This window comes from Mixophyes fleayi, chromosome 4, assembly GCF_038048845.1.
Source record: "Mixophyes fleayi isolate aMixFle1 chromosome 4, aMixFle1.hap1, whole genome shotgun sequence".
NCBI lineage: Eukaryota > Metazoa > Chordata > Amphibia > Anura > Limnodynastidae > Mixophyes > Mixophyes fleayi.
In genome coordinates, this window is record NC_134405.1 from 240,782,192 (window position 1) to 240,794,490 (window position 12,299).

Consider the following 12,299-nt stretch of genomic DNA (forward strand, 5'->3'; position numbering starts at 1 on the left):
ACTAGGTCACGTGACTGCTGTAGTCACGTGGTACACAGGGGTGGAGGCTGCTGTAAATTCTCCTGTGTAGCTACTGAAAGTAATGGAGAATCAGTGCATTGCTCTAGCAACGAACATAGCAATATTTCTACTGAATTCAGATGGAAGAATTGTTTTCCCTGTCAGGCTTATTTACATGTGAGGTGCTTTTCAGGCATTAGTTAATCCCAGGAGACATTGAAGTGTATTAGCTAGTTTGCAAGTCAGCAATTTTAATATTCCAACATTGTGAATGAGTATTCCCAAAGTTGCATTGCATGTACTATGTTTTTTAGTGCTAAGACTAAATGAGATATATTTAATAATGGACAGTGATTGATCTTAATTCTGCTTTGGCTTTACTGTAGTCCTCTTATGAATCCCATAGTAAATACCACAGTGGGTCCTGTCCCAGCAATGGGGGAAGGAAAATTTACTTATTATTATCATTTATTTGTTAGGCGCCACAAGATTTCCGCAGCGCCGTACACAGTACAAACAGTAGACTATACAGGGTGAAACAGTACAGAACAATAAACAAAAATACCAATACATCAGAAACTCCAGGCAGGCAGATGCAATAAGCACGGAGCAGAAGAACAGGTGAGGAGACAGGAGGGAAGAGGGCCCTGCTCATGTGAGCTTACATCCTAAAGGAGGGTAGACAGAACAGGCACAAGGGGAGCCAGAAGAGAGAAGGGAGAGCGAGTGGAGGTGGTGAGGTGGTCAAGTAGATGGTTGGTAAGCTTTACGGAAGAGGTGAGTTTTCAGTGCACGTTTGAAGGAACACAAAGTAGGAGAGAGACGGATGGAACGAGGGAGGTCATTCCAGTGAAGGGGGGCTGCACGGGAAAAGTTTTGGATTCTGGAATGGGAAGAGGTGATAAGAGAGGAGGAGAGGCGGCGGTCATTGGCTGAGCACAGAGAGCGAGCAGGAGTGTGAATGGAGAGGAGGTTAGAGATGTAGGGGGTAGTAGAGTGTGAGAGAGCCTTATACGTGGTGGTGAGGAGTTTGAAAAGGATTCTGTAGGGGAAGGGAAGCCAGTGTATGGCGAGGCAGAGAGGGGAGGCCGAAGAGGAGCGGTGTGAGAGGAAGATCAGACTTGCGGCCGCATTGATTATAGAACGGAGGGGGGAGAGATGGGAGTGGGAGAGGCCAGTGAGGAGGAGGTTGCAATAATCCAGGCGGGAGATGATGAGTGCGTGGATGATAGTTTTGGTGGCATCCTGAGAGAGGAAGGGACGGATGCGGGCAATGTTGCGCAGTTGGAAGCGACAGGACTGGGCAAAGGAATGGATGTGGGGGGCAAAAGAGAGAGAGGAGTCGAGGGTGACACCCAGGCAGCAGAGTTGGGTAACAGAGGAGATGGTGGTGTTGTTGACGACAATAGAGAGGTCATGGTGGGATGGGAGTCTGGGCGGAGGAAAGACTATGAGTTCCGTTTTGGAGATATTGATTTTGAGAAATGCGCGGACATCCAGGAGGAGATGGCTGAGAGGCAGTCAGATACCCGAGAGAGGAGGGTGGAAGAAAGATCAGGAGAAGAGATGTAGAGTTGAATGTCGTCAGCATAAAGGTGATACTGAAGACCAAAGGAGGAGATGAGAGCGCAAAGTGAGGAAGTATAGAGCGAGAAGAGTAAAGGGCCGAGAACAGAGCCCTGCGGGACGCCTACAGGGAGAGGGAAGGGGGAGGTGGAAGAGCAAGACGTGGATACAGAGAAGGAGCGGTTAGCAAGGTATGAGGTGAACCAGACATGGACAGATCCAGAGAGGCCGAGAGAGAGAAGGGTTAAATGATTTCAAATTACAGTACTTTAAAAGCAATAAAATAAAGGTTGTGGGGGGAGACAAATTTAACAAATGCTTTCTGAGAGCTTTGAGTTTTTAAAAAATGGTCATATGTGAGTACTGCTTATTTTTCATGCTGACCAAATAGTATACCATAGTTGCCTGCTCTCCCGGACATTCCCGAATTTCTGATTTCTGGGAGTCCTCCTGGTTTCCTGGGAGAGCAGACTAAGCTCCCGGTTCCTAAGCAGTACGGGGGCGGGGCTTAAAACACAAATCATGCGTCATAGTGGCCTTGCCTCCTGCTTCAATTGGTCTGAAAAGGCAATTGATGTTTAGAGGGTGGGGCCAAATGATGCGACTTGCCAGGCCCTGCTCCCAACACGCCCACCTCCCCCCGATCTCCCAGAGCAAGCTTTGCCAACGTTGGTAAGTATCAGGGGTGTGCACTGGCCACTTTTTGTGTTTTGGGTTCTGATTGGTTTTGCCAAAACACCCCACTCAAGGTTTTGGTTCTGATTTAGGGTTTTGGGTTCTGATTTTTTTTTTAAAAAGTGCTAAAATCCATATTTTTGGTTTTTTTTTCACTCCTACACTATTATTAACCTCAATAACATTCATTTCCACTCATTTCCAGTCTATTCTGAACACCTCACACCTCACAATATTGTTTTTAGGCCAAAAGGTTGCACTGATGTAGCTGGATGTCTAAGCTAAGTGGGCGGCACAAACACGTGGCCCATCTAGGAGTGGCACTGCAGTGGCAGACAGGATGGCAGTTTCAAAAGCTAGGCCCCAAAGAGCACATAATGCCAAAAAAAGAGGTGCAAGATGGAATTGTCCTTGGGCCCTCTCACCCACCCTTATGTTGGTGAAATAGGACATGTGCACTTTAACAAACCAATCATTTCAGCGACAGGGCCTACAAAACTGTGGCTGAAATGATTGGTTCGTTTGGACCCCCACAAAACGAGCTGGCAAAGAAAAAAAAGAGGTGCAAGATGGAATTGTCCTTGGACCCTCCCACCCACCCTTATGTTGCGGAAAAGGACATGCACACTTTAACAAACCAATCATTTCAGCGACAGGGCCTAACAAACTACTGTGGCTGAAATGATTGGTTTCTTTGGGCCCCCACACAAAAAAAGCTATTCATCTCTCCCTGTACAAAGTAAACTGGCTCTACTGAGACAAGATGTCATCCTCATCCTCATCCTCTGATTCCTCGCCCACTTCAGTGTGTACATCCTCATCCTCACACATTATCAATTCGTTCCCGCTGGACTCCACAATCACAGGTCCCTCTGGAGGCCATTGCTGGTCTTCATTGAAGAATTGATTATTCATTTTGATGAACATCATGATCTCAACATTTTGCGGAAGCAACCTCCTTTGCCGCTCACTGACCAGGTTCCCCGCTGCACTAAAAACTCTTTCCGAGTACACACTGGAGGGGGGACAACTCAGGTAAAATAGAGCCAGTTTGTAAAGGGGCTTCCAAACTGCCTTTTTTTCCTGCCAGTAAAAGTAAGGACTGTCTGACATGTCTACTTGGATGGTGTCAGCAAAGTATTCCTCCACCATTATTTCAATGGTGACAGCATCCAATGCAGCGACAGTAGACATGTCTGCAATGGTTGGCAGGTCCTTCAGTCCAGACCAGATGTTCTCAGCATCCCCGCCAGCGGGTCGTTTATGAAATCTCAGCTGTTTCCTCGCAGCCACAGGTGTGGAAGAAAATGAAAGAGGAGCTGTTGGCATGTCACGGTCCTCTTCAGAGGACAATCTCCTGACCAGCAGGTCTTTGCACCGCTTTAGACTTGTGTCCGCCGGAAACAGAGACACAACATACGCTTTAAACCGAGGATCGAGCACGGTGGCCAGAATGTATTCCTCTGACTTTAAAAGAGTGACCACCCTCGGATCCTGGCAAAGCGTACGAAGGGCTTCATCCACAAGAGCTACATGCTTTGTGGAATCGCAATGCTTTACCAGCTCCTCCCTCACTTTCTCCAGCTGCTTCTGCAATAGCCTGATCAGGGGAATCACCTGACTCAAGCTGGCAGTGTCGGAACTGACTTCTCATGTGGCAAGTTCGAACGGCTGGAGAACCTTGCACAACACGGAAATCAGTCTCCTCTGCGCTTGACTCAGGCGCATCCCCACTCCTTTGCCTATGTCGTAGGTGGCTGTGTAGGCTTGAATGGCCTTTTGCTGCTCCTCCATCCTCTGCAGCATATAGAGGGTGGAGTTCCAGCGTGTCACAACCTCTTGTTTGAGGTGAATGCAGGGCAGGTTCAGGCTTTTCTGATGTTGCTCGAGTCTGCGGTAGGCAGTAGCAGAATGCCAAAAGTGTCCAGCAATTTTGCGGCCCACCGCAAGCATATCCTGCATACCCCTGTCACTCTTCAGGTAATGCTGCACCACCAAATTTATTGTGTGGGCAAAACATGGCACATGCTGGAAATTGCCCATATGTAATGCCCGCACAATGTTACTGGCGTTGTCCGACACCACAAATCCCCAGGAGAGTGTAAGTGGTGTAAGCCACTGTGAGATTATTTCCCTCAGTTGCTCTAAGAGGTTGTCAGCGTTGTGCCTCTTACTAAAACCGGTGATACACAACGTTGCCTGCTTTGGAACAAGCAGGCATATTGGAGATGCTGCTACTGATGCTGCTGTTGCTGCGGAAGGCGATGCATCTACCCAGTGGGCTGTCACAGTCATATAGTCCTTAGTTTGCCCTGAACCACTTGTCCACATGTCCGTGGTTAAGTGGACAGTGGGTACAACCGCATTTTTCAGAGCACTGAGGACACTTTTTCGTACTTCTCTGTACATCTTTGGTATCGCCTGCCTAGTGAAGTGGAATCTAGACGGGATTTGGTATCTGGGACACAATACCTCCATCAACCGTCTAAATCCACTCCACTGATGGCGGACACCGGACGCACGTCTAACACCAACATAGCTGTTAAGGCCGCTGTTATCCGCTTTGCCATAGGATGACTACTGTCGTACTTGGTGCTCATGGCAAACGACTGTTGTACGGTCAATTGTTTAGTGAAAGACGTAGCGGTCTTACGACTTCCCTTTTGGGAAGATGACCGACTACCAGCAGCTGCAGTAGTAGGCATAGCGCTGCAGGATCCTCCGGAAGAATCCCGGATTGAGGAGGACTCAGTCATGCCGGTGACATGGCCTGCAGGACTATCTACAATCGAAATCGAGGAGGACATTGATGAGGAGGGTGTTGCTGGTGTGGATACAACAGGACCAAGGGATTTAGGTGTCCCTGGACTGCTGACGGTCCTAGTCACAGTTCCTGAACTAAATACTGAATTATGAAGGTTATTCAGGTGACGTATAAGGGAGGATGTCCCTAGGTGGCCAAGATCCTTACCCCTGCTTATTTGAGCTTTACATAAGATACATATGGCCATACATTTGTTGTCCGGATTGGGATAGAAATAATTCCAGACCGAAGAGGTGGATTTCTTGGTCTTCTGGCCAGGCATGACGATGGGCTTTTTCTTCCCATGGACAACAACTGTTTGCCCCCCTGGTGCCTCATTTAAGATAACCACATCAGCATCCTCCTCGTCAAGTTCCTCCTCAGCGCCAGCTACATCAATATAGTCCTCCCGGTGTACAACATTGACACCTTCATTAGCCAAATCTGTAACTGCACTGTGGGTGATCCTTCCAGCATATGCAGAGGGCGTGCTGCAAATGGTGGAAGGAGCCACCTCTTCCCGTACAGTGATGGGAAGGTCAGGCTTCGCAACCACCAACACCCTTGAACTCGCCTTTGGGATTTGTGAAGCCATCTCTTTAGATGGCAGAGTTGTTTACTGTGTTGTTGATGACAGCTTAACTCTCTTAAATTTTTTAGAGGGGGGGAGGAGGACTTAGATCCTTGGGTGAAGCTGAACCACTAGTCATGAACACGGGCCAGAGCCTAAGCCATTCCTTGCCACTCCGTGTCGTAAATGGCATATTGCCAAGTTTACGTTTCTCCTCATGATTTTAATTTAGTTTTTTTGCTAATTTTAGTGAACTTTGGCTTTTTGGATTTTACATGCCCTCTACTAGGAGATTGGGCATCGGCCTTGGCAGACGACGTTGATGGTATTTCATCGTCTATGTCATGACTAGTGGCAGCAGCTTCAGCATTAGGAGGAAGTGGTTCTTGATCTTTCCCTACTTTATCCTCCAAATTTTTGTACTCCATTATATCCAGCACAAGAGAGCGTACCCCTAAACCACACACACACCCGGCAAAGGCTTTAAAAATTATATGCGGCACAGGACAGTACCACTGGACTGGAGTTATACAGCAGTACAAATTCCTTTATACTGCAGGAATAGTGAACGTAGTTAAATATTGCAGTACTATTTTTTCTGGACTGCAGGAACAGTGAACGTAGTTAAATATTGCAGTACTTTTTTTTTTTTAACTGCAGGAACAGTGAACGTAGTTATATATTGCAGTACTAATTTTTTTTGACTGCAGGAACAGTGAACTTAGTTAAATATTGCAGTACTAATTTTTTTTGACTGCAGGAACAGTGAACGTAGTTATATATTGCAGTACTAATTTTTTTTGACTGCAGGAACAGTGAACGTAGTTAAATATTGCAGTACTAATTTTTTTTGACTGCAGGAACAGTGAACGTAGTTAAATATTGCAGTACTCATTTTTCTGGACTGCAGGAACAGTGAACGTAGTTAAATATTGCAGTACTCATTTTTCTGGACTGCAGGAACAGTGAACGTAGTTAAATATTGCAGTACTAATTTTTTTTGACTGCAGGAACAGTGAACGTTGATATATAGCAGTACCAATGGACTTAGCAGGACAGAGCACAGGACAAAGCACCACTGGACTCAGCAGGACAGAGCACACGACAAAGCACCACTGGAATCAGCAGGACAGAGCACAGGACAAAGCACCAGTGGACTCAGCAGGACAGAGCACAGGACAAAGCACCACTGGACTCAGCAGGACAGAGCACAGGACAAAGCACCACTGGACTCAGCAGGACAGAGCATAGGACAAAGCACCACTGCACTAACCAGGACAGAGAATACACAACCTCCCACTTCCATGTACAATGCCCGAGTGAAGATGGCGGCAAGCGGGGAATTTAAAGGATCCGAGTATCACGAGATCCGACGGCAGGATAATGGCTCGGATCCGCACTGTTCGGGGCTGCTCGGATAGCGGAGATCCGAGCCCGCTCGGATAGCGGAGATCCGAGCCCGCTCATCCCTGGTAAGTATGTAGTATACATAGGCCTGGTATAGTTCTGTATTGTAACAGAACCTTTATATTTTTTTGCTTGACAGGTAAAGGCCAAAAGCAAATATGTATTGTGTAAAAATAGCTGCTATGGGGTAAATTCATGTTCTTAAAATGTATAAATGGAGGGTTCAAATGTGAAGAGTGTAAGTCAATACATGCTTTGCAGTTAAAGATGAGTAACATTAGATATACACAGAAAGAATGTCTCCCATGCTTTGGAGAAATGTAAATGACTTTGGTAATCGTTTATACGATTACCACCGGTTACCAAAGTCATACGATTACCACCATTTCGGTGACGTCATTGTGCCGTCTGTCAATCCAAATTTAAAGAGGCAATGTGGGGTTAAGTGTTTAAGCACTTAACCTTTGGGGTCCCCACATTGCCGATTTAAATTTGCCGATTGACAGACGTTGCGATGACGTTACCCCGCACTTCCGAAGACTTCTTCAATCGGAATACCTTGCTTTCAACATTGTGCTTTCATCGCTCACCTACAGTGTCGAATTCAAAGTAAGTCTCTTTATTTTACAATCTGAATTTAATTCTTTCGCATTTTTTTGGAGGAATTCACCAGGTCGGAATTATCAGCATAGATAATCCGTACCCAACCCTTGGTAAGAGCTATGGTGGTTTGTAACAGGAAGACTCATTAGAGAAAAGAAGTAGGAAAATCTTGTCCTTTTAGCACTTAATGGATAATGCAATATTCACCATTGCTTTTTATTCCATTCAAGGGCATGCAGACATACATTGCATAATAACTGTTTGCCTTCCACAGCCGTAATGAGCTTTTTGTGGTCTCGGCTGTAGTTCACTGGTTGACATATTTAAAAGCCTGCAACATAGATGTTACCTTTCCATGAAAACCCTTGACACCCCTGATCAAAGATAATGGGGTTCCTTGTATTTATTAAAAAGAAAACGCCACTTTCTCAGAGTTTGGGGATAGACCATATGGGTTATTTTGCACCACTATCTGTAAGCATTTGGTATATAAATGCTGTAGTATAGTATACATAGCACCAACATGCCTTGAAGTTTCTGCCATCTTCAAGAGGGCAGCCGCTATGAATCCTTGTTAGGCTAGTCCCTCTACTACGTCATCTTGTCAACATATTATAGTCAATAAATTAATTTGTGCACTGTTTTCATTTGCATTTGTCACTTTGTATTGGTGCCTAATTCCATTATCTCTATTATATTATGCATTCACTACAAAAGTATTTAGTGCTCTCCAATTCTTTTCCACTTGTTAGCGTGGGTACACACTATTGTGTTTTCAGCTGATTATCGGGCCAATCAGATGATAAACCACCGGTTGGCCCAGTATCACAGTAGTGTGTACCCTGCAATGAGGAACGATTATCATTCCAAAGCACATCATAACGTTGAATGAGATTTTTAAACTGAACTAAAAATCTCATTCAACGATGGAACAATGTAGTGCCAAATCTGCAGTGTGTGTATATATAAAACAAAAATAAGGAGTGCCCTAAACTGAAATACCACAAAATATTGCACCGTGATAACATACAACTGACAGTGAGTAGCCTCGTACCAGGCTTCTTTGAAACATAAATGGATCTTTTCACCTACAGGTGTCTTCCCTTGCATCTTCAAACACGCACTCATCACCCCTATTGTCAAGAAACCATCTTTCAACCCTGCCTCCATCTCCAGCTTCTGCCTCACATACCTACTCCCATTCCTTTCCAAACTACTTGATTGGCTAGTCTACAACTGTTAAATACACTCTCACCATTCACTCTCTCCTTTGCCCTTTACAATCAGGCTTCTGTCCTCTCCATTCCATTAAGACTGTCCTTACCAAGGTGACTACTCTTAGCTAAGTCAAAGGGCCATTTCTCCCTTCTCTTGCTCCCTGATATTTCTGCTGTTTTTGACCACCCTCTCATCCTTGACAGCCATCGCTCCATTGACCTTCGCAGCATCTTCCTTTTCTTCTTGACTCACTGCTTTTAGCCATTTACATCTCTTCTCTTGGTTGACTCACCAACTCATTGTCCTCCAATATCACCTCAATGCCGATGACACTCTAATGTATATTTCTTCCTTTCTTTCCTTCTCTTCTCTCCCATGTGTCCAACTGCTTCTCTGCCATCTCCACTTGGATGGCTGAGAGCTACCTGAAGCTCAACATATCCAAAGCTATTGCATATGATACATATGGACGTATCACTCTGAACGGGTGCATGCAGCAAAGTATGCAAGTTTTTAGGTGAGGGGAGATAAGGATGGCTTATAGCTTCAGAAGCACTAAGTGTGCTCCTGGGACTGTGGCCACACCTCTTTTCTGTGCATTAGATTACCTCAAAAGTTGGGAGGTATGCAACAAGGACATGCATACAAATTCAAAAACAAAATTTAGTTTTATTTGTATAAAATTACCATACTTTTATACCATGCAGGAGGTAGTGGCAATCAGAGCTCTGTCACTAGTTGGAGGCTTTTATGTACAGTAGTTGTTAATGATACATGCAACACAGTAGTTAGCATTGCTGCGTCATTGAGCTGGGGTCATGGGTTAAATTCATTAAATATTCTCTGTTAAAGCACTATATAAATAACGGAATAAATATATAGATACTGCCCCCAATTTGTGGCGTGTGCCACCAATTTGGCTTGGTGAAGGGCTTATTGGTCCCGAACACCCATCTTGTCAGTGTCCCAGTTCTTGAGTCTTGGTGTGGGAAGAATATCCGATTTCTGCAGGATGCGTTGAACGACCAGCGTCTTTCGGCCTATTAATCCTAGCTATGCCCAGAGTCCATGGAGGTGGTGTTGTAACAATGTCTCTGGGTAGATGTTATTGGGGCTGGTGTGCTTTTTCAGTGCCCAGTTTCCCAAATAGCACCTCATAAGCTGCAGGTCTCAGTTATCTCTCCTTTCCAGAGGACAAAGCTGGCAAATTGCAGACAGGTGGGTCTGAGCTCATTTGAGAATCAACTCAGTGAAGGAGGACAGGGGAATCCCTGATTAAAGTGGATTTTATAGTGAGGTTTGCAGGTGTGCACCCTTTCCTGATTGCTGCCAGACCACACCCCCACCAGTCATAATTTTAAAATGATTGAAAAGGAGTAAATGTATATTCTCAACAGTTGTGTGATATACACCAATCAGCCAAAACATTAAAACCACTTGCCTAATATTGTGTAGGTCCACCTCGTGCCGGCAAAACACCTATGACCCCTTTATTGAATTGAGATCTGGGGAATTTGGAAGCCAAGTAAACACCTTCAACTCTTTGTTGTGTTCCTCAAACCATTTCTGAACACTTTTTGTTGTGTGCATTATCCCCCTGAAAGAGGCCACTGTCATCAGGGAACACCGTTGCCATAAAGGGGTGTACTTGACTTGCAGCAATGTTTAGGTAGGTGGTATGTGTCAAAGTATCAACCAAACCTAATGCCAGGACTCAAGGGTTCCTAGCAGAACATTGCACAGAGCATCTCACCACCTCCATCGGCTTGCCTTCTTCCCATAGTTTATCCTGGCGCCATCTTTTCTGCCAGGTAAATGACACACACACCCCGTCGTCCACATGATGTAAAAGAAACTTATTCATCAGACCAGACCACCTTCTTCCACTGCTCAAGTCTTGGCACTCACGTGCCCATTTAATCGCTTTTGGCGGTGGACAGGAGTCAGCATGGGCACTCTGATCGGTCTGCAGCTAAGCAGCAAGCTGCACTGCACTGTATGTTCCGACACCTTTTAATCAAAGCCATCATTAACTTTTTCAACACATCTACGCTATAGTAGTTCTATGGGATTGGATCAGATGGGCACTCACGATTCTGTTGCCGGTTCACCTTTTGTCCTTCCTTGCAGTCGTTAGTACCTTTTGGTAGGTACCAACGACTGCATACAGGGAACACACAAGACCTGCCATTTTGGAGATGCGCCAACCCAGGCTAGCCGTCACAATTTGGCCCTTGTTAAAGTCGCTCAGATCCTTACACTTGCATATTTTTTCCTCCTTCCAACAAATCAACTTGAAGAACTGACTGTTCACTTGCTGCCTAATATATTACAACCCTTGACAGGTGCCATTCTAAAGAGATAAACAATCTTATTCACTTCACAGTGGTTTTAATGTTGTGGCTGATCGGTGTAAAGAGTGAGACTGTAAAAGTAGACAACCCCTTTAAAATGTTAAGACTATGGTGGAATAATTTATGTATAATGAGTAAAATACTGGAACTACTCTACCACGTGAAGTTTTTATCCCTCTATGAAACCTTCGTTTTTCAACTGCTGAAATCTAATTTATTAAAGGTAAAAGGTATCCACATGTACAGATTTTCGCTCACATTAACAAAAGAACTTAATTGAAAAGATTGTACAGAAATATGATTGCTCAAGTTGGAAAATTGTGATAATCCAGTACATGCAAAGCATTGTCTTGCTTGGTATGTAGACAGACTGAACAATCATAATTAAGTCACATGTATTACAAATAGATTGTTTGTATACATACAAATCATTTGATAAAACGATTGTGGAAATATCTTTCATTCATACTATCATTGTGTGTTGAATGACTGTGGCAAGTGGATTTTGTCGCCCTAACCTCATTCTATGCAATTGGGTTTTTCATTCCTAAATATTTCAGAATTAAATTTGATCAATTAAATTCTGCAACAGACTAATTTTTTGCACATCTCTTTGGTATGGCCCATGTAGAAACTAGGCTTGTAACTCTTGTTGTAATAGTACATGCAATATAGCAAGGAGGAAGTGACGGCCATCTGGTGCTCATCAGGTTTCCCAGGAGAAGTAGTTGTGTGCATCACTGTATGGTTTCAACGTGGTGTCCTTAAAAAAACAAAACAATAAAGGATACAGTAACTGTGTGCTAAACTTCTTCCTGAAGTAAATTGAGTGTATGGCTTTAGAGCAGTGTAACTATGATCAATGTAACACTATTGAGAGTAATTGCTATGCTGGGAGTCCCCCTGTTTAGTGGCCAGCACATTTGTAGAATTTTGTTTTCCACAATAAAGTGGATCTGCCTGTGGTAGGTTACCCTGTGTTGTGTTTTCTTGAATCTGAATGCATCTGAAGGCCTTGTCATAATGTGCATAAAATGTAGTAGATCACAATGGCATGTGCTATTTCTAGGCTCTCAGTAGTTTTTAAAGACCCTGGTAAGTT